Below are 21,464 nucleotides of genomic sequence, written 5' to 3'. Positions count from 1 at the left end.
CAACCTTGGGTTGTTTGACCTGACATATCTTCCAGAAGGAAAGGAAGTAAGGAAGGCGGGAGGGCAGCCACTCTGCCAAATACACTATTCCCAGAATAGTGATATAAGGGGTTTCTACCTTTAAATATAAACAGTGACTCACTGCTCTTCCTCTCGCAAAGAAAAACAACCTCGCATTTGAAATCCAGCAGAACGTCCAGGCATTTAATGAAGAGGCAAATGACAGAAGCCTTATCTAAACTTTCTTATCGCTCCTCAGCTATAGAGGTGGGTGTTCTCTATGGCAATACTTACACACCTTTCCCTTATCTTGGCAGATTAATCGCTTCAATGCAAGCCGTCCTGCTCGAGGATTACGTATGGAAATGTAAATAATGCAGTCTATATTTGAGGGAGTCAGAGAATACAGAGTGGGTGTCCTTTCGGTCCCTCATTTAACTAAATATAATTCTTGGTGTTTGGTGAGTCATGTTGCCAGCTCATCACAAAAGCGCGTGATTAGAACACACTTAAATTCATACGATGAGTAACAGAAAGAAGAAAGAAAAACAAATTCTTGTGCTGTGTAGTTTTTTTTTTTTTTTCGTACAACACAACCCTTGTAATAACTATTATTCGCTTTACGATGTGAAAAAAAAAAAAAAAAAAAAAAAAGGTGCGAAGTGAATCGCAAAACATCAAAGGGAGAATTTTCGACAATTGCAACTTTCGACAAGTAGAAATTACAGAAAAAAAAAAACCTCCTTTTTCTTTGGGTTGAAAATTTCACAATTAATTAAAGGAACATAATTCTGTTCGCATTGCTGAAAACATATTTTGACACTAAAAATTCGCTTATATCTTTTTATAGTATAACACATCATTGAGACACCGATTACGAAATGCAAAGTTTTGATTGTATCCAACTTTTTTTTTTTTCTGGCCCAATATCATTTTTACGTAATTTATTATAATATATATGGCTGTTTCTTGGGCAACAGGGATTTCGTATTATTGTTAAGGGGGTAATGATTATAATGTATTACGTTGAAAGTCTCCAGACACTTGGACGTTTAAAATCTGTAAGTGACGTAAAGGCAATCGAATTTGAATTTCCATACTATAGAGACCCAGTGATTACAGTAGACACCATTAAAGTCTCTTCGTGTACACAATCGCAAAGTAATGGATATCCTTTAAGAAACTGGTGTTTATTTTAATGACTCTTTTCTAAGCTTGAGTTACTCATCCCTGATATAGGTGAACTTTAATGCTGGCGGCAGATTAAACGCTAGAGAATTTTTTCTTTAGTAATGAAAATTAGATTTAACCAGATGAGCCTCCATAGCTCAGTCGATAACGACAATGTTCTCTGGTTGAAAAGATATGGATTCGAATCCCTTCTGGAAATTGAAGATCCCCCACTCGTCTTAATAACAGCTTTTCAACTGAATGTAAGTTAAGTGGTCTCACATGGAGGCGGTAAGGTTTCGACCTGGAAAAACCGTATCGTCCTGCCCTACATATTAATTAATTGATTTAAATACTATCTTAAATCCCAGCCTTGTTGGTTGATTGAATGGACAGCGTCCATTATCTCCAATCAATAGGCTATGCACTAGAATTCCACTGTGGACTGTTGATTATGTATGTTTGTGAAGTTCTTTAGATAGCAAATGAATATATTGCCCAGCGTCACTTTTTCTTTTTTTTTTTTTTTACTTGTAAAAAAAACGGGTAAAATCATTACGAAAATATCAAAGCAGTACTTGTATCAAAACGCTTCTCGTTAATTCAGATATTCTGGAACATTCTTCCTTCAATATGACCAGTCCAGTGCAGAGATCTTATACTCGTATGAATGCAATCATCTTGCCCACACTCGATGTTTTAATTCATTCAAAAAATGTTCTATTTTGACTGTGCAGATCACTCAAGTTATTAACACGTTATTTTGCTGAAACCATGTTACAATATTACATGCAGTATTGCGATATGGTGCATTACCGTAAAAGATATGAGTTTGTTTCGTATCTGCGTTCATTTTTCCAGGCACTAAAATCAAGGTCTGAATTGAGTCCATAACAGAAGAAAAAGCTCAAGAAAAATACATCCAACCAAACTTCAAAGTTGGGATGATGATGATGCACTCAGGTCTAAGAGGTTTCCAAAGCACCCGTCAGACTCACACTTGCCAACGACTGGAAAAGAGAGCAGCGTGATTCATCGCTTTACATTACTTCAGTAATTCTTTAGAAACTACAATATTCTTTATACCAGAGTAGATTGAGCTGTTGATTATAATGACTGATTTTTTACTTACCTATAATTTACCTCTCCATATAAACCAAGAATGTGCAGATATCTCTGTAGTATACAACCCACTAACCACCCAAATCCTTACAGATCCTTTGAAGTCTTGATTGACTGTTTCCAGATCGGATTACGGAGATCTGCGCACTCTCCTTCCGAGTACGCTTTAGTCGCCTGGTATTTCTGATTTTAAAAGATGAGTTTCTTTGTTGAGGTTGCACTTTCAGATTTTCATCAGCTGATAATGTTTGACAGTTGATTTTAGGTAATTCAGTCTTTTATAAAATCATGAATGGATATGGCATCCTGCAATAGAACCCATTTCGAAGTCTGTAGATCCTTCGTACGTTCTTTAGCGTACGTATTTTTAACTCTAGAAACATATTTAACTGCCCTGTTCTGTCAAGTGCCATCTCCACCCAAAAGATTGAGTATTATGGATCTCTAAATCCATAATGTGCAGCAGAAAGATAAGATGGTGAAGCTTTAATTTCCTCCATTTTGCAGCATGTATTTTATGTCTATAGTCGTGTTCACGGGGCTGGTTTGCCTGTTTTGTGAAGGAAAAAACCCTTCCTCCGAATGAAACCAGATAACTCATCATTTGAATGAAAATGCCGAGAGAGGAAGCTGATAATGGTTCTTCTCGACATTCGTGACATTCGAACCCGGGTATTTCTAACCAAAGGGCTCGTCTATATCAACTGAGCTACAGATGCACCTACTGCCCTATATATCAGTATACAGCGAGGCTTGTTATATTCAATCTCAGTAGCTCAGTTGGTTTCGACGAAGCTCTCCGGTTGGAAAGATCTGGGTTCAAATCCTTTCTAGAAGCGAAGGACCTTTATCAAGGCTTTTCAACTGAAGGTGAATTAACTAGTCTTATAGGGATGAAGGAGAGTTTTTCGTCCTGCAAACAAATCAGGAAAATACACGTAATTGGGATTCAAGAATATATATTTAGCAACTTTAATAATTAACCAAATTTGGGTGGTAGATTATTTTATTATTAAAAATGAATGTTTTTTTCGATATGTTTCGCTGTATATATACAGCGACAGCATATCATGAAGATATTTAGCACAAACAAAAAACAAGTGGGAATTAGTTAACGAGTAAAAGAATCAGAAGGGGTCGGTTTAATTGTCAGTTTTATTTAAGTAATGCCGATTCTGTTCCATGGTTTATGCCGTAAATAGTTTTTTGCATGTTTACCTTACTTATAGCATTCATTGGGGAATGTTGGTCATTAGAAATGCCTGTTTTTGTTGATTATCACTAATTTTGTCGTAAGAGAATGTGACCAGCTAATGAAAGCATAGGATAGGATACGCACGTATCATTTTAGAGAGCTCTCAGTTACCTCATGATAACCAACTAATCGCGACAAGGCGACTTAAAACAGATACACAGCGGACAGCAGTATTTACCTTATTTCTTATCTAGTGATGAAATATGCAAAATTTCACCATTGAAAATGGATATTGAAACTTAGAGAGCTGGGAAAGAAGTATTTACTTGCCCAAAATATTTGGCAAATAAATAAATATAATATTTTAATATTTATAATGTTTGTAATGGCAGAGAAGAAATTGTTTATTTGATTTATTTCATAAAAGTGATTCAAGACATTATGTGTAAGAAGCGAAAGCTTAGCGAAATACAGTATCATCAATAAAAATATAATAACAAATGATACTGTATTACTAAAATGGATGGATTTTTTGTTCACAGAGTGATAAACACACTGATGTATTCTGTAAGTAGTTAACATATTTGCTTTAACAATGGTCGTAAAAGGGATAAAAATTAGTCACTGCAATAACAAAAGCATAAAAATTGATCAGATCCGAAATTAAACGCGTGACTATGATATATATCAGGCGATTGTGGCAGAGTACACTCCGACGAACTTTATGAGTAGTGAAATATCTGCCTGACTGGTGAGTCAGGACAAAGTTTTTCAAGCCCCTAGTATAGGACATAGTGTAAAATCTGCTTTTACGACCTAAATGTTCCTGGAAAACAGTCGTTAGGTGAGCCATCGTAAATCGGATATTAATTTCTAGATTCAGTGTATAGAACTGAGTTAAGTTCTTATAAATATAGTTTGAGCTACGTGTATATAATTCCATACCTAAATTAGTACCAAACAAAAATACGGTATCCAAATTAAAAAAAAAAAAATAGCTAAACACAATTAATTTCACAAAAGTGAAAATGAAAGTGAAAAAGTTACAAAATTTACTGTTTAAACTTCTTAAAATAATAAATAAATCTTCTGAGGAATCTCTTTTCTCGATACATTTCCTCGCAACATGAGAAGTAATCCTCACTGTGGTTAAGTCCTTTGAGCTTCGTTCAAAATTTGAGTAATCAGTTTCCATTTTTTTAAATAGTAATCAATGTTTTCAAAATCTTCCGTAGTTTAATTTCTTAATTTCTTCCGTATTATTAATTTCTTCAATTTCTTCATATCTGCCATTTCAAAAAGTTTCTCAATTGTAGGTTCCTTTCACGTTAGTACAGATCACATGAAAAGGAACTGTCTTTTCAGATCGGCTGGTTTTAGAGGCTTCTAGAGCCAGCCGGTTTGCTAACTGTGGGAGTTTCTTCCAAATTTTCTTCAGGACGCATCCAGCGATTTCATTTTGGGCATCTGTAATAGTTTTAGCATCCAAAATGCTGAATTTCCGGCAAAACTCTTGGGTCGTTGAGCTTATACAAATAAATCATGTTGATTCAGTTATTCCAAAATCAGTCACCCTATTTAAATTGTTTCATTCTCGTTGAACATGCTCGCGGATTACATTTCACCTGTACTCCATATTTTTATTTTAAATATTCAAATGAAATAAGTACAATAAATTGACTTAATTTTTGATCGATGACATTTATAGAAACAAAAATGAGAGTTATGGTAATACCATAACCCCTTCATCCATAAAAATAGCAGCGAAAAGTTATTAGTTGTATTCGAATCCCCCCCCCCTCCTCACGTGACGATATGTTTAAAATTTGCTCTGACGAGGTTAATGTCTTATTTGGATCTACGCTTTATTTATTTTTATTTTAACATTTCCATACTCCCTTCTGAGCACTCTTTAGATCCTTGATGTTAGAGCCATCCGGTTTTCCTTATATATTTCTTGGAAACTTTTTTTGTCTATTCGAGTTGATAATAAATAGCTGACGTTTCTTCAACCTTATCGTATATGTATTCCTTCTTCATGATATTTAAAAAATAACATATCTTGACTTCTACCGAACTTCTTTAGATGGTTAAACATAAAATAAAGAAAACAGAGCAGCCAGCCTGATGTATAATTGCAATTATACATGAAATTAATACAGTAATAAACAAGTTAAAGTGATATGATTTTTAACATTAACATGTATACGTAACACATTAATGACAAACCTCATTTTTAATTTTTTTTTTCTAAACGCAGTTTCTTTAAAAAAGAAAATCAGCAGTGTGCATATGTGTAGTGTCTTCGAATTAAACGATGCCCTACGTTGCGAGGTATTTACAAGACTTTTTAATTGAAGATGCATTTAGTCTCATAAGGAAACCGACAAGTTTCTCCTTCAGAAACTCGGGTATCCGCTTTTTCTTACAAAACAGAACAAACATCAGGAGAAAATACATGACAATATTAATTTCTGTACATTTTCAAAGCATCTGCCATACTCACACTTGCCGATTCGATTTCTAAAGTGATCATTCAGCTAAGAACCTCATAACTGCCTATGCGTAATCTTACGAATAAAATATAATAAAACATATCGTAAGTTATTCCCTATGAAAAATAGATTAATATGCATTTTTTTTTTTTCATTAGATTCACAACAGTCATGGTACTGGATCTGAGAAAAATCTGAGTTTCCGGAAGGAAACTCAGATTTTTCATTCTGCAAACAGACCAACCAGCCAGAACACATTAAATTAACAGGCAATACAGCTTTGTAGCCTTAGCTACATTGATTCGATCCATAAATTCAACTAACCCAAGTTAATTTGTTAATAAAAAGTTTTAGGACTTCCTGCGATGCGATAATATGCCATTCATTTTCTTGTTCTTCATTAAGTACAGTGAGGGACAGCGGTAATGATGTCGCGATCGGTAAAACACTCCGACTGGAAGGCGGAGAGTTAGCAACTGGATATTTCCATAAAGATTCCTAAAACTCTACGACATATTATCAATAATCATCAATCCTTATCAAATTACCGCACTAATATAACTGTTTGTTTATTTTGGAGGCTTCTTCAAATAAAAATGTCATTTATAGCTCTATTTTTATTTTAACATTCTGGATATTTATCTAAACCGGCCGCATAATGAAAATTACAAAGCTAGTAAGTCAGAGTGTGTAACATAAGTTTCTGAAACTTGCAAAAACACACACACCATATACATAAAGAACATATACAATTAATAGACATAATACACTGATCTGTTAGCCTTAGTTGCGTTGATCATAATTCTAAACGTAGAGCAAAAGTACGTTATGACAATACAGTATCTGGTGTAATCGAAGGTATAATTGATGTAGTTACCGTATGAGAGTATACAGAAAAATGGCCAAATGACAGAGTGCAGATCACATGAAAGAAACGTTTTGCTTTCATTTGAGCTGTTTACTTTTCTGTTAAGTAAAAATGACAAAAAATTCGTTTGTCAGCTTTACAAATAACAATAATAATAAAAAAAAAAATGCATTTTCAAAAACCAAGAAGAATGAGATATACGATATGGGGAGAGGAGTGTCTTTGTGACCTCCCGCTGTGTGACATTTCCAGTGACTTAGATAATTAAACCAGCAAATGATGTCTTAGTCGTCAGTCAATGACAACTAAGTTTACTGTTGCCTTGGTGACAACCTTCCCCAAACAGGAGCGGAAGGAAATTGAACTTGACCTCCCTTTCGATTGCCACTGGATATGACGAAAGTTGCCTTTATGATCAATCTCCACTAAATGCCTCAAGACACTCAGTTCGCCGGGAAATTAATCGGCTTGTGCGCGAGAACAACCTAGAATGGCGACGTCATAATTAGATTTTTAGGCGACAAACGACCAATCGTTGTCAGTTGTGGAAACGACGATGGCGCATTTCATAAGCAGCAGCTGCAACCCGCATTTTTGTGGCTATCTCTCCTCCTACCGGAACAATCAGGCTGATGAATCATTAAGTTAGGCAGTAGCACTCGTGACAGAGAACAAATGCCTCATGTTATCCTTCAATAGTATTTATATTTGAAAAGCCAAACGGCTATTTTTTCTGGCGAAGTTAATTAAATTAGTTCTTCGGCATGAAACTCTTAGATCATAGTTTTCGATCTTAGAGTTTCGCATACTGGCTGTAAAATAATAGGGGATTTTTATCCCCTTAATTTAGTATTTATATTTATTAGGTTCAACAGATGTACATATGTTACAATTTAACAAAAAATGTTCTCTCTCTAAGCTGTATAGATCCTGTTGCTAGTATTATTTACTGCATATTACTTTAATTTTACTTCGACGCCAAGATTACAGATACAAAATGTTATCCAAACCGTGACGAAACTACGAGTTTTGGGCACCTCGCAACAAACCTTCGATGAGCCATTTGAAACATCGAGAACTTTTGTCAAAGAGACTTCGCTGGGTATATAACTAAGCTCTGGGGAATCCCACATTTCCAGTTTTCGTGATATACGAGACACTCCTCTACGTCCAACTTACAGTATCACGGATGCTGAAAGAATATTTTTTTCTTATTAAATTTAATATAATTAATATTAGATTTTAATGCCTGCAGATTCTGCCTGTCAAGAAACTTATGGAAGGTAAACACCATCACGAGGAAACGAACGAAAAGGGGAAAAGCATGAAGTTACTCGTCTCCTCGACAGAATTAGAACCAGGTACTATACTCGTATTTCCAGTCGATGGGCACGGTCATGGTTTCCGGCACTCGTGGTCAAGAAAATGTCCATAAGTTACATGACCTCTACAAATGCATCAATTGCTATTCAGTATTGTAAAAGAGAATCGCCATTACTTTGTTTTAATTAAACCGTCTAGAAGCGTTATACAGGGTGGTTCAAAATTCCACGTACAAACTTTGAGGGGAGGTAGAGAACATCAAAATCAACCATATTCACATAGGAAAGCATGACCGGAAACGCCACCGGAAGGTACTAACAGGCAAGGGCGAATTCTCCATGCTTGTTAATGCATGCTGCGCAAGCTCATTAATTCAGAAAGAAGTAATATTTATTTGTTAATAAATGCATGCATTTATAAGCATTCTATTTAGGCTTTTATTTTTGTAGACAGAAGACGTCTTAAGCTTGCCCATCAATAATTGAGCTTTGCGTTGTGTATATCGAAGGCCGATGCTTGCTCGTCTAGTCAAAGCTACCTTGGCTTGCTCGGTTGTAGGAGCTTCCAGGTCCCAGCAGCAGCACTGTGATTTCATGAGCGCGCATAGTCCTTTCACGTCGTCTCACTCTGTTGCTTAAACACGGGCCATACACAGTCAACGTAGCTCTAGCCAGTGAGATTCAGCCAGCCTTTACAAGTGTGCGTGTTACTTGGGAAAATTAAGTTACAATCAACTTTTTATGACGATGTTATTGACCAGTTCATAAAGAAGAACCGTAGGGTAGAATTTGTATTCAAGTAGCTAAATTGAAAAAGATAAAATATCATTTGTAAAATAAATGTTGTATTTGTATAATTAAATGTACATAAATTTCTAAATATATAGTTTTAAATGGTCAGTAATTCATTATTCCGCTAATCAGACTTCAATCACACCTCTCACTCCCTGAATGATAACAAGAGCAAGCGTGAATTTCAAGACCAGCATTCGCCCCTGCTAATAGGAACACAAAAATACAGAAATAACACAAGGCAGTAAGTAGTGTAAAAAACTTTATTAGGCGTAACTGAACAGTTCAATAGTAGTTGGATACATAATATGGTAAACGAGGTGCATGTCTGCCATCTCAGCGTTCGTAAAACGACGCATGTTCTTCGTACGACGTCGAAAACTTGAATGAGGAAGCTATAATTGCTCACCTGGAGCGCTGGCGAACAGCGCCACCTATCACTTTCGGGTGGCGTTTCCGGTCATGCTTTCCTATGTGAATACGGTTGATTTTGATGTTCTCTACCTCCCCTCAAAGTTTGTACGTGGAATTTTGAACCATCCTGTATATTAATTATGCAAAGATTTGTTTAGAGTTTACCACTATACCGCATGTTAACGTGCAAATTCAGGGAAACTTAAGCTTTTCATTAACCTCGCAACTGGTTAAGTGGATAAGAGGGTGGAAGCACGTGAGTTTGTGTGAAGGCACCCATGAAGCGAGTGAGTGTGAAAATGACCAAGTGAAGATTCTAGTCTCTCAAGAAAAACATTGAATAGAGTGGTCAATTCAGAAAGTAAAGGGGGGGGGGAATAAAGGGATGTTGTCGTTTCTATATACTAATGCCAGAAGTATCAGGAACAAGAGGGAGGAGTTTTTGACATTGGTCAGTGCAACCTCGCCAAAAGTTATAGGCATTAGCGAAACTTGGCTAACAACAGATGATACAGTTACAGCTATTGAATGTGAAGGGTTTAGTATTTTCAGGGAAGATAAAGAAAATAAGGTGGTAGGAAGAGAACTGCTGATGATAGCAGATGAATTGCAATCAAAAAGAATAAGAGACAGGCGGAAGGATGGCTGTTCATTTGAAGCAATCTGGTGTGAGATTAAGACCAATAAGACAAAACATACAGTGGTTGTTGCTGTAGGCCAGGGAGTTCTACAGATGATCTGAAAGACATGCATCGCCAAATTAGCACGAGTACAAGTCGAGAGTGATATTATGGGGGTATTTCAACTATGGAGATACAGAAAGATTACACGGCAGAAAGGAAATAGAATTTATACACCTGCTGAGGGATAATTACTTAAGACCGCATGTGATGGAAGGGACTAGGGGTGGGAGACTATTGGACCTGGTCAGAGGACCAGAAGAGCCATCCATAACCAAGGTGACCACATTGCCTCCGATTGGTGAAAGTGACCATGCGGTCTTGACTTGAGAGATTGAAAAACACGAGGAATATTCTCTCAAGAAGAGATATTTGTAGGACCAATAAGAGAGTGGCTGCTGGACCAGTGAAAATTTTAAAATCAGTAACGAATTTATTAATAAATAAATTTACATATAAAAAATTGCTAATTAAAAATATTTCATCCTCACCACGAACAAACACCAATAATAAAAGTTTTGTATCAATAGCAATGACAAGCGCAAACGAATATCGGCGTTAGATCGCAGTGCATTTGTTTCGTGTAACGATAATTGAAAAAATATAATTCTTTTCATATTTTCAACAGTGACACTCGTCATAATTCAGCCTTGTATCAATAATAAATAAATAATTATATGTTATTTAACAAAATAAAATAATACTGACAAAAAATAATTCACCACCCACACGCACCAATAATAAACGTTTCATATCTCACAGAAATAACATGCGTATAAAAAATAAGATACTAAAAATACACTGCCGTTTGGGCAGTGTCTGAATGACGTAACGTGCAATGACAAGCCCCAACGAATATCGGAGTTAGATCGCAGTGCATCTGTTTCGTAATCTAAAGCGTTAATCGAACAATTCCAATTATTAACTATTCAATCAATGTCAAAACATAAGCTGTAACCTTTAACATGTTGTACTGCATTTATATAATGTTGTAAGCATTGTTGTTATTTAAAAACACAAACAAATTTTAAAATTTTCAGTTTTTCCTTGGGGGTGCTGCAGTGTCGCAGTGCTTATGTACGGGCCACCACTGTGCTGGACAGATTATCAAAAAGTGGTATATGGAGGGGCAGAATCGAGACAAAAACAGGTAACTAGTGGTGTACCGCAAGGTTCAGGCTGGGACCATTTGCTGTTTAATTTGTACATAAATGATATAGGAAATAATCTGAAAGGAAATATTCAGTTGTTTGCTGACAATGCGAAATTAAGTAGAGTAATATTTAATCAAGGTGATGTAGAGAGCTTGCAGGATGATTTAAATAGGCAGTCAGTATGGGCAAAAGATAATTGGTGTTATCAGTGTAATGTCGAGAAATGTAAAGATGCATTTTGGGATAAATAGATTACAAACTGTGTATCACATTGATGGCAATGTACTCCAGGAAATAGATGAAGCTAGAGATTTAAGGGTGGTGGTAGACAAAGAGTTGAAGTTTAGAGGACATATTGCTAAGGTTGCTAAATTAGTCCATAAGATTACTTGGCTATTGAAGAGCACGTTAACAAATAAGGATAAGGAAGTTGTTGTTCCTCTTTATAAGGCCTTGATACGGCCACATCTGGATTACTGTGTGCTCATGTCTGGTCTCCTGGGGATGAGAAAGCGGTAGAGAGGATTCAGCGGCGAGTGTGCCTGTCGAATGTTGCCTATGAGGATAGATTGAAGGTTTTGAAGGTGAATTGCAGAAATTGGTTGATAGGAGAAAAAGAAGGGATATAATAGAAACATTTAAGTTGCTTAAAGGATTTTATAGGATAGATGCAGGGGAAATGTTTTAGCACTTGGCTAGAGGAACCAGAACAAGGGGTCATCCCTGAAAGTTGAATAAAGGTGTGATCAGTAAGGGTGTAAAGACTAGATTTTTTGCCTGGAGAGTGGTGAATGAGTTGCCAGAGTCAGTTATGAGTGCTTTTTCTGTTAACGGGTCAAGGAAAGGTATGATAGATTGGGTCTCCCGGGATGAGTTGACTCCATGGAGGTGCCCGTATAATAATAATAATAATACGAATCCCTTGAAACATGGTTTCAAAATGCAACAAAGCTACTTTTTACTTCTCCAGCTTTCACTTGGCCCATATCAAATCTGTGTTCTGCAGAAAGGTAATTTCAAAAGGATTATGGTAGACAGGAGGTTCTTATTTTTTCTTGGAAGATTTTTAAGTGGGTCTTCAAATTACAGTGCCATTTTGTTTTCATTTTTATTCTTAACTGCCTTGGGCCAGCTATCTCTGATTAGCCTCGGTGGAGATTGACTGCCCCTGGTCTACAAAAGTTAGATAGGACAAAACTACTTCGCCTATTATCTATGGGAATAAAAGATGTTAGCATTTTTTCCCCTTTCTTCTCTTCAAATCATCTTTTAAATTTAATATGTAAGTAGATAAAAAATCAGTCATAACTTACTGTCGACTGCCATGTTAGAGAGTAAGAATGCTCTCTAACTTGACTACTAGGGTGTATAAATGAGTATAATAAGCACCACTTTCAACAATGTCTGTAATATAATGTTACCTACGCCATTTCTACAGTTCCCGTTTTTAATTTCTTTCTTTCTTTCTTTCTTTTCTTTTCTTTTTTTTTTTTTAAGAATGTATAATAAAATTATATTTAATGATTCATAAATTATCTGGGTTATTTTGTAATTTTTATTTTCTCACTGCTTTTCTACTTCATTGAAAGATTACTGGATATGACTCATTTCGACTGTAATTACGGAGTCCTGAATAAAGGTTTATCGCCTGCAGACTGACTTAGACAATAACAATGATCCCATTCGAGATTTCTAGTGAAACTTGATAGAATCTCGATGATTATGTGAGCATATTTTCCACCGTATTGCATGTATTCCCTAAAATTTCATCACTGATGAAACTTGATGAGTGATGAAACTTGTCATGATTGACTACGGCTGTGTCAACATGCAAAGATTTTTCTGCTTTATATACGGAATTTCAAAATCCAGAAATAAAATTTACAGAAGAAAAACATGGCGTACGCTGATTTTTCAAATGTGATTTATTCACTATGTACATAAATATTCCAGTAAGTTTCTGTTTTGTGGTTGATGGGAAGCAGATCTGTTAGTTGAAAACTGAATGATTTCTTCAGGGAGAGCAGTAACTCAGAGTTATTTTTGTGAACAGTGTAAAATACTAATATATGGATTCTCTCCACATGATGAATACATCTTAGTTTACAAATTTATTTTGAGATCGTTCTTCAAAATCGATACGTTAATAAAGACTAAGTAAAATAACAAATAAAATGTATAAAATACATTTTCTTAGTTATACAGGGATACAGTATAAATTATTGAACCCCTGACGTTGCTATTCTTAGAAAGAATGCTCCGCTCGCACCGACGTAGTTATGGCACTACTATCATGACTGCGAGGAGCAGTACCTAACTCCCCCCCCCCCCTTTCAAAGCAGCGTAGTTAGCCAGTCTCAGGTGCATTTTAAAAGTTCTTTCTTTTTCTCCAACAAACTTCATAAAACATACGAAAGTGATATATATGAGTGGCGAAATTTCACATCTTGTTTTAAGATAATAATCTTAAAAATAATCGGAAAGTTCTGTGTATATAATCAAAATTAATATCAAAAGACATGAAATGCATCTTTATTTAAAGAGAAAGTGGTCATTCTTTTCTGTTACAGCGACAGATGCATGCTTGGCTGTCCCTACAGATTAATTTTGTCCTGCCTTGCCAACCCGCATTTATTATATTTTATTATTATTTAAAGATACCAGCATCTCTTCTAGAATTGTACCTATATTTAAAGATACTGGTTATCGTTATGTTTCGCTGAGAGTTTTGTGAGTCACTGTCCTTATAGTGTCATTAATCTCCTCTGCCAGATATGAGTATATACGTATATAGGGGGTTTGGGTTGAATTTGCCATGATCGGTATAATGGAAACAAAGAATTACAATAAATTAATGAAAATAAAGTGAATAACAAAAGGCTAACTAATAAAATATATGGATTTTTTTCTATGAAAAATACCTACAGTTATCAATGAATAATAAAACGACCACTTTAAACCAATTTTTTTTTGAATGAAATATCCATTAAGAAATTTGCAGCATGATAAATTTGAAGAAGCAGTTAAAGGAACGTGAGAATTTGAATTAATACCACATTTTTGGAATGTGATTTAAATTTCTTTGGTTCTTCATAAACATGTTTATGAAGACTGCATAGTTTCTTTATGATCGGTTTGATGGGGTTACTGTCTTTAACACTGACGCGTAATCAATTTAAATAAAATTAATATCATTAACCTTATAAAAAAAAAACAGTAAATAATTCCTTAGGCAATATAGGTACCACAACACGCAGGAGATCTCGAGGTCAGGTACTAAAGTATACAAATCCAGCACACCTGATGTCGTTTCCATGAGCTCTATGATTATCTTGCAAAATAGCACAGACGGAAAATGGCAAATCCCATGACGTACGCGGTATAATTATAAAGCAAGGGCACTGGCAACCACTCTAAATCTATCTCGCTTACAATCTAATATTATCACAGAGGTGTGTGCATTTGCCTCCAGCCTACTCCATGACAAGGACAATACCAAGTGTATGTAGTTTAATTCTCTAAGACAAATCGTGGTAAATCGTGGTTTGTAAACAACTGCACGCAGAAAGAGAAAGAAAGAAAGAGAGAGATTATAATGTATGTGTATGTGCAATATACACATATTAGGTGTTAGATGAATATTCGTCGCCGGTGTGAAACCACTACACTGGTTATCTCAAGGCCTGAAATAGCTTGGGAGAGTTCGATGTTTGATCTCTAAGCGTAGGGTTCCAGGTTATTTAACCCTTTGCCCGCCTCCGTACTCTATGCACTATGTATTATAGGTTTACAAGCATTAGGGAAGGGGGATGACATAACTCGTACACCTCACTGTAAACGTAACTTGCATGTCTAATTTTCGTCATATATCATATTGCCTGATTCATTTTGAGTACATGCAACATAAAAATTGCAGTGATTAAAAACTATTAAACAGTCGCACATTTAGCGTTCTCTCTGTGTGTATTTAATGCATTTTTATGTGCTAGTGTCATAAATAAATTACATAGCAAATTTAGTCATGCTTGCTCATAAAGCAATTCAGTGTGTAATAGTCGTCGAAATAATTTGACTCCAGCAAGCAGTCACTGAAGTTTGACAGCATAATTGAAATAACATGTTCTTGTCGAAATAATCTGACTCTAGTCGTTGAAGTTTGACAGCATAAGTGAAGTAATATGTTCTACATGCATATCGCAACAGCACAATGATTCTCTAGGGCAGTAGTTCCCAACCTTTTTCCACTTGGGTACCCCTTTTAAACCCATTTCTATAAATTGTACCCCTTGTTTTTAAAATAGCGGTGATTCAAACTTAACATTTATTGTTCCATAACTAACGTTTTGCATTTTGTTTACTTTACTTGTTTTTCCACCATTACTGATTATTTTTCGTGTACCCCTGAGCGGCCCAGCACGTACCACCGGTTGGGAACCGATGCTCTCTAGAACATAATATCACAATGACAAACTACAAACGGCGATAAAAATTTGCATTTTCTCTCATTTTTTTTTAAAGTTAATAGGATATTTATCATAATTTCTCACTAAAGGATTCACAAAGAACATATAGTGATATCTTTAAAAAAAAAAAAAAAAGAGAAAAAAAGTTTCACTACGCCTGAGAAATGTTTACAGCTAATTTCAAAATAAAAGGGCAGGATATTAGAAAGAACAGTGAGGACTGTTTTATTTCCATGGTAATTCTGTAATGAGAAAAAAAATAGAGAGGAAACCAGAACCAGAATACGCCATATAAGAAGCTTTTTATATTCATAAAGTAAATAAATATATCATCTCATACATTTTCATTATCCAAGGGGAGTAGATGGCATATCTCATCTTCCTTTTATCCTCTTTTACCTTGCGGTGTCGAGGGTTTATTAATCATCGGACCTCGAACTCTTCACAGGATAAGATTGTCAGTCCTACGCCCCGGTGTACCTTATGTCCGTATTGTTGAGTTCTCAAGGCCGGTATGACTGATTTGCGGGATTAAAAAAACCCATGATAAACTGGTGGGAAAATCCTACTCTCAAAGCCCAAGACTGGCTGACTTAGCTATGGCTGAGGAAAATCCTTCAGCTCCTTACGGCTCTAACGGGAATCGAACCTAGGACACTCCTTCCCTAGACATACGGTTGCGAAGCGCACAGCCACTAGGCTAACAGCGCAGACTTAGACGGTATTCCTTTATCTCCATTTTTTTTCCCGATATCGGTAGGCAGACTATCTACAGCATATTGCACCATTGTCGAGATTAAGTGCAATGAAGGAGCTTATTTAAATATATGCAAAATTGTTCTCTCCAAATACAAATCACAAAGCGAGCAGATTGGACTTTATATATGATTCACTTTCTTCTAAAGCACAAAAAATTAGTAAATGTGATTCATTATAGCTTGCAATATCTTATGTTCTACATATTATTTGTCGAGATATTATCTTTCATAATCACATTTATAAAACACAACAGTAAAATATTTGAGCTGGCAACAATGCGAATCGGAAAATTCAAAAGTGATATCCGAATACAGTACGTAAATATAATTTTGTTTCTGCCGTAAAAAGCAGAACCAAAAAAGCGAACAAACCATTTTTACAAATAAATCAGAATTATTCAGATATGAACAGTCACTATGATTTCTGATATAATATTTTCTAATTGTCTCGGTTTCCCACATTTTCAGATACAAACCATTCGAGAATGGCTTATACTCTTGTTAAATCCAAAAAGCCAAATAGAAAAATTAGAGACAACCAAGCGAGACAAGGACGTCATGGCTGGAAAAGAAGTGACTGAAATAGAGCGCGAAGTGTAGAGCCGGGATGAATTAACTCTCTTCACTATTTCCTTGGTACTTTTACACGCGTTTGCCTGTGCTTACAGGAACGGATGGCTTTGGTAAAGAGCAAATTTAGCATTAACATGAGTTAGTGAAAGCGAAGAGAAATAAAGGCGTACATAAAATGAAAAATAAGGAGCATTCCTATAAAGTAAATCTTTATATAAATATTTCACCAATTCAATGGCCTCAATTTGCTTTCATCGTCTTAGAACAAAGAAATTGCCTATTTATATCAATCAATCCGGTCTCCTTTCCTGTTAAACCCCCCTCCTATTTCCCCCACTAGCCATCTTCTTCCGTATAACTTTCAGGAAGCTATGACATGAACAGCTCGTTAGACTTTTTCTTGTTCTTCTGTTTTTCTATAATAGAAATACAAATAACCATTCTTGTGTTCTTAATTTCAGAATATATTTCTAGTTACTTAGGACCCCCCCCCCCACCTTCTTTTTGTAAAGCACCAGTTGACGTTATTACCAATAAGCGATCATTGTAGGAACCGAAAATCATAAAGGTAGCTAAAAACTGCCTAAAGCAGCAAAAAGTAATAAACTATGAAACAGAATTGTAACAATCAACGAGGTAGTTTTTACTGCTTTATATGATTAAAAACTTAGCAGGTTGCTAGGCCGGCCACGAAAACTTCACTGAGGCTATGGCAAAACATCACGTATTTATATTTACATTTTTTCTTCATTCGTTTATTTTTATCATTTTAAAAATCTAAAGCAGTCCTTTTTTAAAATATATTACAAATCTTGTAAGAGAATTGAATTTTTCCTATAGATTATTACTGAAAGACTCGCTATTTTTTAAAATCATTATTTTGTCACTGCGTCCAAACAACGCTGTCGAAAGAATGTAATGCCCTTAGGTTGAGAAGACGAGTTCGTGTCATATCCAGAACGGAAGAAATGGTTAAGAGTGCTTTTTTTTTTAAAACAAAAGGTGAAGCAGTGAAGGATCCCCCCCCACCCCACCCTCCGGTAACTCGAGTTTCCGTTCCACACTCGGACAAACCGGCCAAAAAAAAATAATTAATTCAATTCAATTAAATTAATTTAAATAAAAAATTAATAGACATAATATACTTGTCTTTCGTAGCCTTGGGTCACATAGACGTAATGCTAACCATTCTACATAATACCATTATTCTTCATGTACAATGTAAAATAAATCAAGATGTATAGGAACTGATAGTTCTACCTTGCATTTTTATTAATGGCATGCTGTAAATCTCTTATACTTAATCATTTTTAGGTGACTCCACGAAAGGTTTTTGTAGGCCTATAGTACATTTGTAATGTAGGTGGACTAAGGATGGATTTTTTTTTTTTTTTTTTTTTCTATTTATGCAGCCTGTTGATTGGAAAGCGGAAGTTCTAACGACTCGGCCAACCAGAGTAGCTTCGAGTTGTACTTTATGCTAGGTTGTACCGATACATTTGTTAGAGAACAAGGCTTAGCTTATGGTCGAGAGTTAATTGGAGTGAGAGATGAAGGCTCTCGTATATTCCAGAAAGGATTTCGCTTTTCGGTTGTACTATATGTTTGGATCAAACACCTACTATAAGAGCATGCTATAATTTTCTAATGTAGTTCGGCGACGTATTTTCTCATAGGTATATGTGTACCCAAGAGAAAATGTTCTTTATGGTTTATTACTGAAATACCTCTGGTGGAGATGAGGGGTGAGAGAAGAATGGCTACCCATGAAGTTTTTACTATTCTACGCTTCTACAGTTTCCTGATGCAAGTCGCTGCATAGTGCTGACAGATATCGGGAGTGCTATGGCTAGGCCTCAAGTGGAGCTTAGCCGGTCTTGGGCGTGGACAGCAGGGTCTTTCCCCCAGTTTATCTGGGGTTTTTCATCCCGCAAGCAGGCAAACCGGACCCGTGAACACACACGGATACAGTCATGAATACTTAAGACAATCCCTTCAGCCATAGATCTGAATTGTCAGCTATGCCGGTCCCCAGCCCGGATAAAAATAGGGGAGATTGAGGTGGTGCCTACCTCCCAGTAAAAGGGGCTCACGGCCGTTGAATCACCATACGAAATGAATGAATGAATCTTATAGTCAGTCACCCTTGTGTTATTATAGCAACGCAGCTCGCAAGTATGCAAAAGAACACCAATGAATGTCAGTGTTTCAAGTGGGAAGCATCCACGCTTCTACAGTTTCCTGATGCAAGTCGCTGCATAGTGCTGACAGATATCGGGAGTGCTATGGCTAGGCCTCAATTTTAAAAAGTCGACAAGCATTTTTGTCGTATTTTAATAATGATGCGTATTTTTTCGCTGTTATTATAGCAATGTACACTGACTTCCTTCGCCTCATCTTATCTTATAGTGTCCGCGCGGTTAGCCTAGTGGCTATGCGCTTCGCAACCATATGCCTGGGGAAGGAGTGTCCTAGGTTCGATTCCCGTCGACGATGTGTGGAGCTTAGCCGGTCTTGGGCGTGGACAGCAGGGTCTTCCCCCCAGTTTATCTGGGGTTTTTCATCCCGCAAGCAGGCAAACCGGACCCGTGAACACACACGGATACAGTCATGAATACTTAAGACAATCCCTTCAGCCATAGATCTGAATTGTCAGCTATGCCGATCCCGAGCCCGGATAAAAATAGGGGAGATTGAGGTGGTGCTGTACCTCCCAGTAAAAGGGGCTCACGGCCGTTGAATCACCATACGAAATGAATGAATGAATCTTATAGTCAGTCACCCTTTCTCCTCTTTGGTGTTAAAATATGACAGTTAACTCCGTTTGTATCATTTACTTGTTATCCTACATGGCAGCTATGGCTGGTCAGTCGGACTTGACGTATTATACAAAGTGATCAAGCTCATGGAAAAATCGAAACGATTGTATAAGTTTTCTCTGATTTTTTTTAATCCAAAAAACAATTAATTTAAATGCTTCTTTTTTGAGAGAAAAAAATCTATAATAAACATTTTTCTTTATAAAAAAGACTAGATCCGGAAATGATCGTACGTTCATTATCGCGACTCAATATATACAGTATATATATATATTGAGTCGTGATAATGAACGTACACACACACACACACACACACACACACACACACACACACACACACACACATATATATATATATATATGTTGACCTGTTTTTTACTATCGCGTTTAAAGTGAACACAGAGTCAAAGATCTTTTACTAAATGTACATGTGTTCTGGCATGCCAATCTACTCTTCGCAGAATTGCCATCTTTTCTTCTACCGAAATACATTTTCTGTCTTTTTTCTCCATGTTACTAAGATAATCCACCACCGCAACTTGAAAGCAACTCTCACACGCTAAATTACATAGAAGAAATTCGGCAATATCAATTCGTACTGTGATTGAAAAATCACGGTATCACTCATCACTACATTACTGCTGCAAGCGTGCAAGTCACCGTGATGGCGGAAGCGAAACTACAGCCGAAAGCAACGCCATCTGGGAACAGAAATGCGCAAATTTCCACAGAAATCGATTCGAAAAGCAGTACTGCTACCCAAGAAAAAAACGCAAATCACGGGAAATAACGCCCACATCAAGTTGTTAATGGCGGGAAAACAATATATCATAAGAATAGGCCTTAAGACGGGACTAACGGAAAATGACGAAAATGGCAGGAAAACGTAAATTGCGGGAACGTAAAAACGGGGTTTTACTATATATATATATATGTGTGTGTGTGTGTGTGTGTAATAAATTTTTTAACTTGGGGATATTGTATATTAGGATAACCAAGTAATTTTATAAACTTGGTTATTTTAACTCCTAATCCAAAGTATGCAAACAATTAAGTTTGCGCCTGAAACAAAGTTCAAGTCTAAAGATGGTACAACACTAGGGCAACTCATTGTAAAGGTGGGTAAAACTCTGATCACTATTCTTAGTATTTTCCCATAAAGCTCACTAGAAGATGTATACTGCAATGCATTATGGATGTGGTCACTACCCAGACCGGTTTCAACCTTTTTTGAGGTCTCCTTAGTGAGTAGCTAGACTCTAAATACCAAGGTTTTAGTAATACAGAGCCTTATCACCTTTACCTATAGAAGTTGCAACAAGGTGTTTTTATTTTTAATAAAAATCTCTGGAGGAGATATAGATGTAATAAATCTTTTAACTTGGGGATATTGTATATTAGGATAACCAAGTAATTTTATAAACTTGGTTATTTTAACTCCTAATCCCAAGTATGCAAACAATTAAGTTTGCGCCTGAAACAAAGTTCAAGTCTGAAGATGGTACAACACCAGGGCAACTCATTGTAAAGGTGGGTAAAGCTCTGATCACTATTCTTAGTATTTTTCCATAATGTAAAGCACATCTCACTAGAAGATGTATACTGCAATGCATTATGGCTATCCTAATATACAATATCT

Source organism: Typopeltis vanoorti, chromosome 22 (assembly GCF_054136105.1).
Source record: "Typopeltis vanoorti isolate ZY-2024b chromosome 22, IOZ_Tvanoo_1.0, whole genome shotgun sequence".
Lineage (NCBI taxonomy): Eukaryota > Metazoa > Arthropoda > Arachnida > Uropygi > Thelyphonidae > Typopeltis > Typopeltis vanoorti.
The sequence above is the reverse complement of the archived record's forward strand: the minus strand, read 5'-3'. Positions refer to the sequence as shown.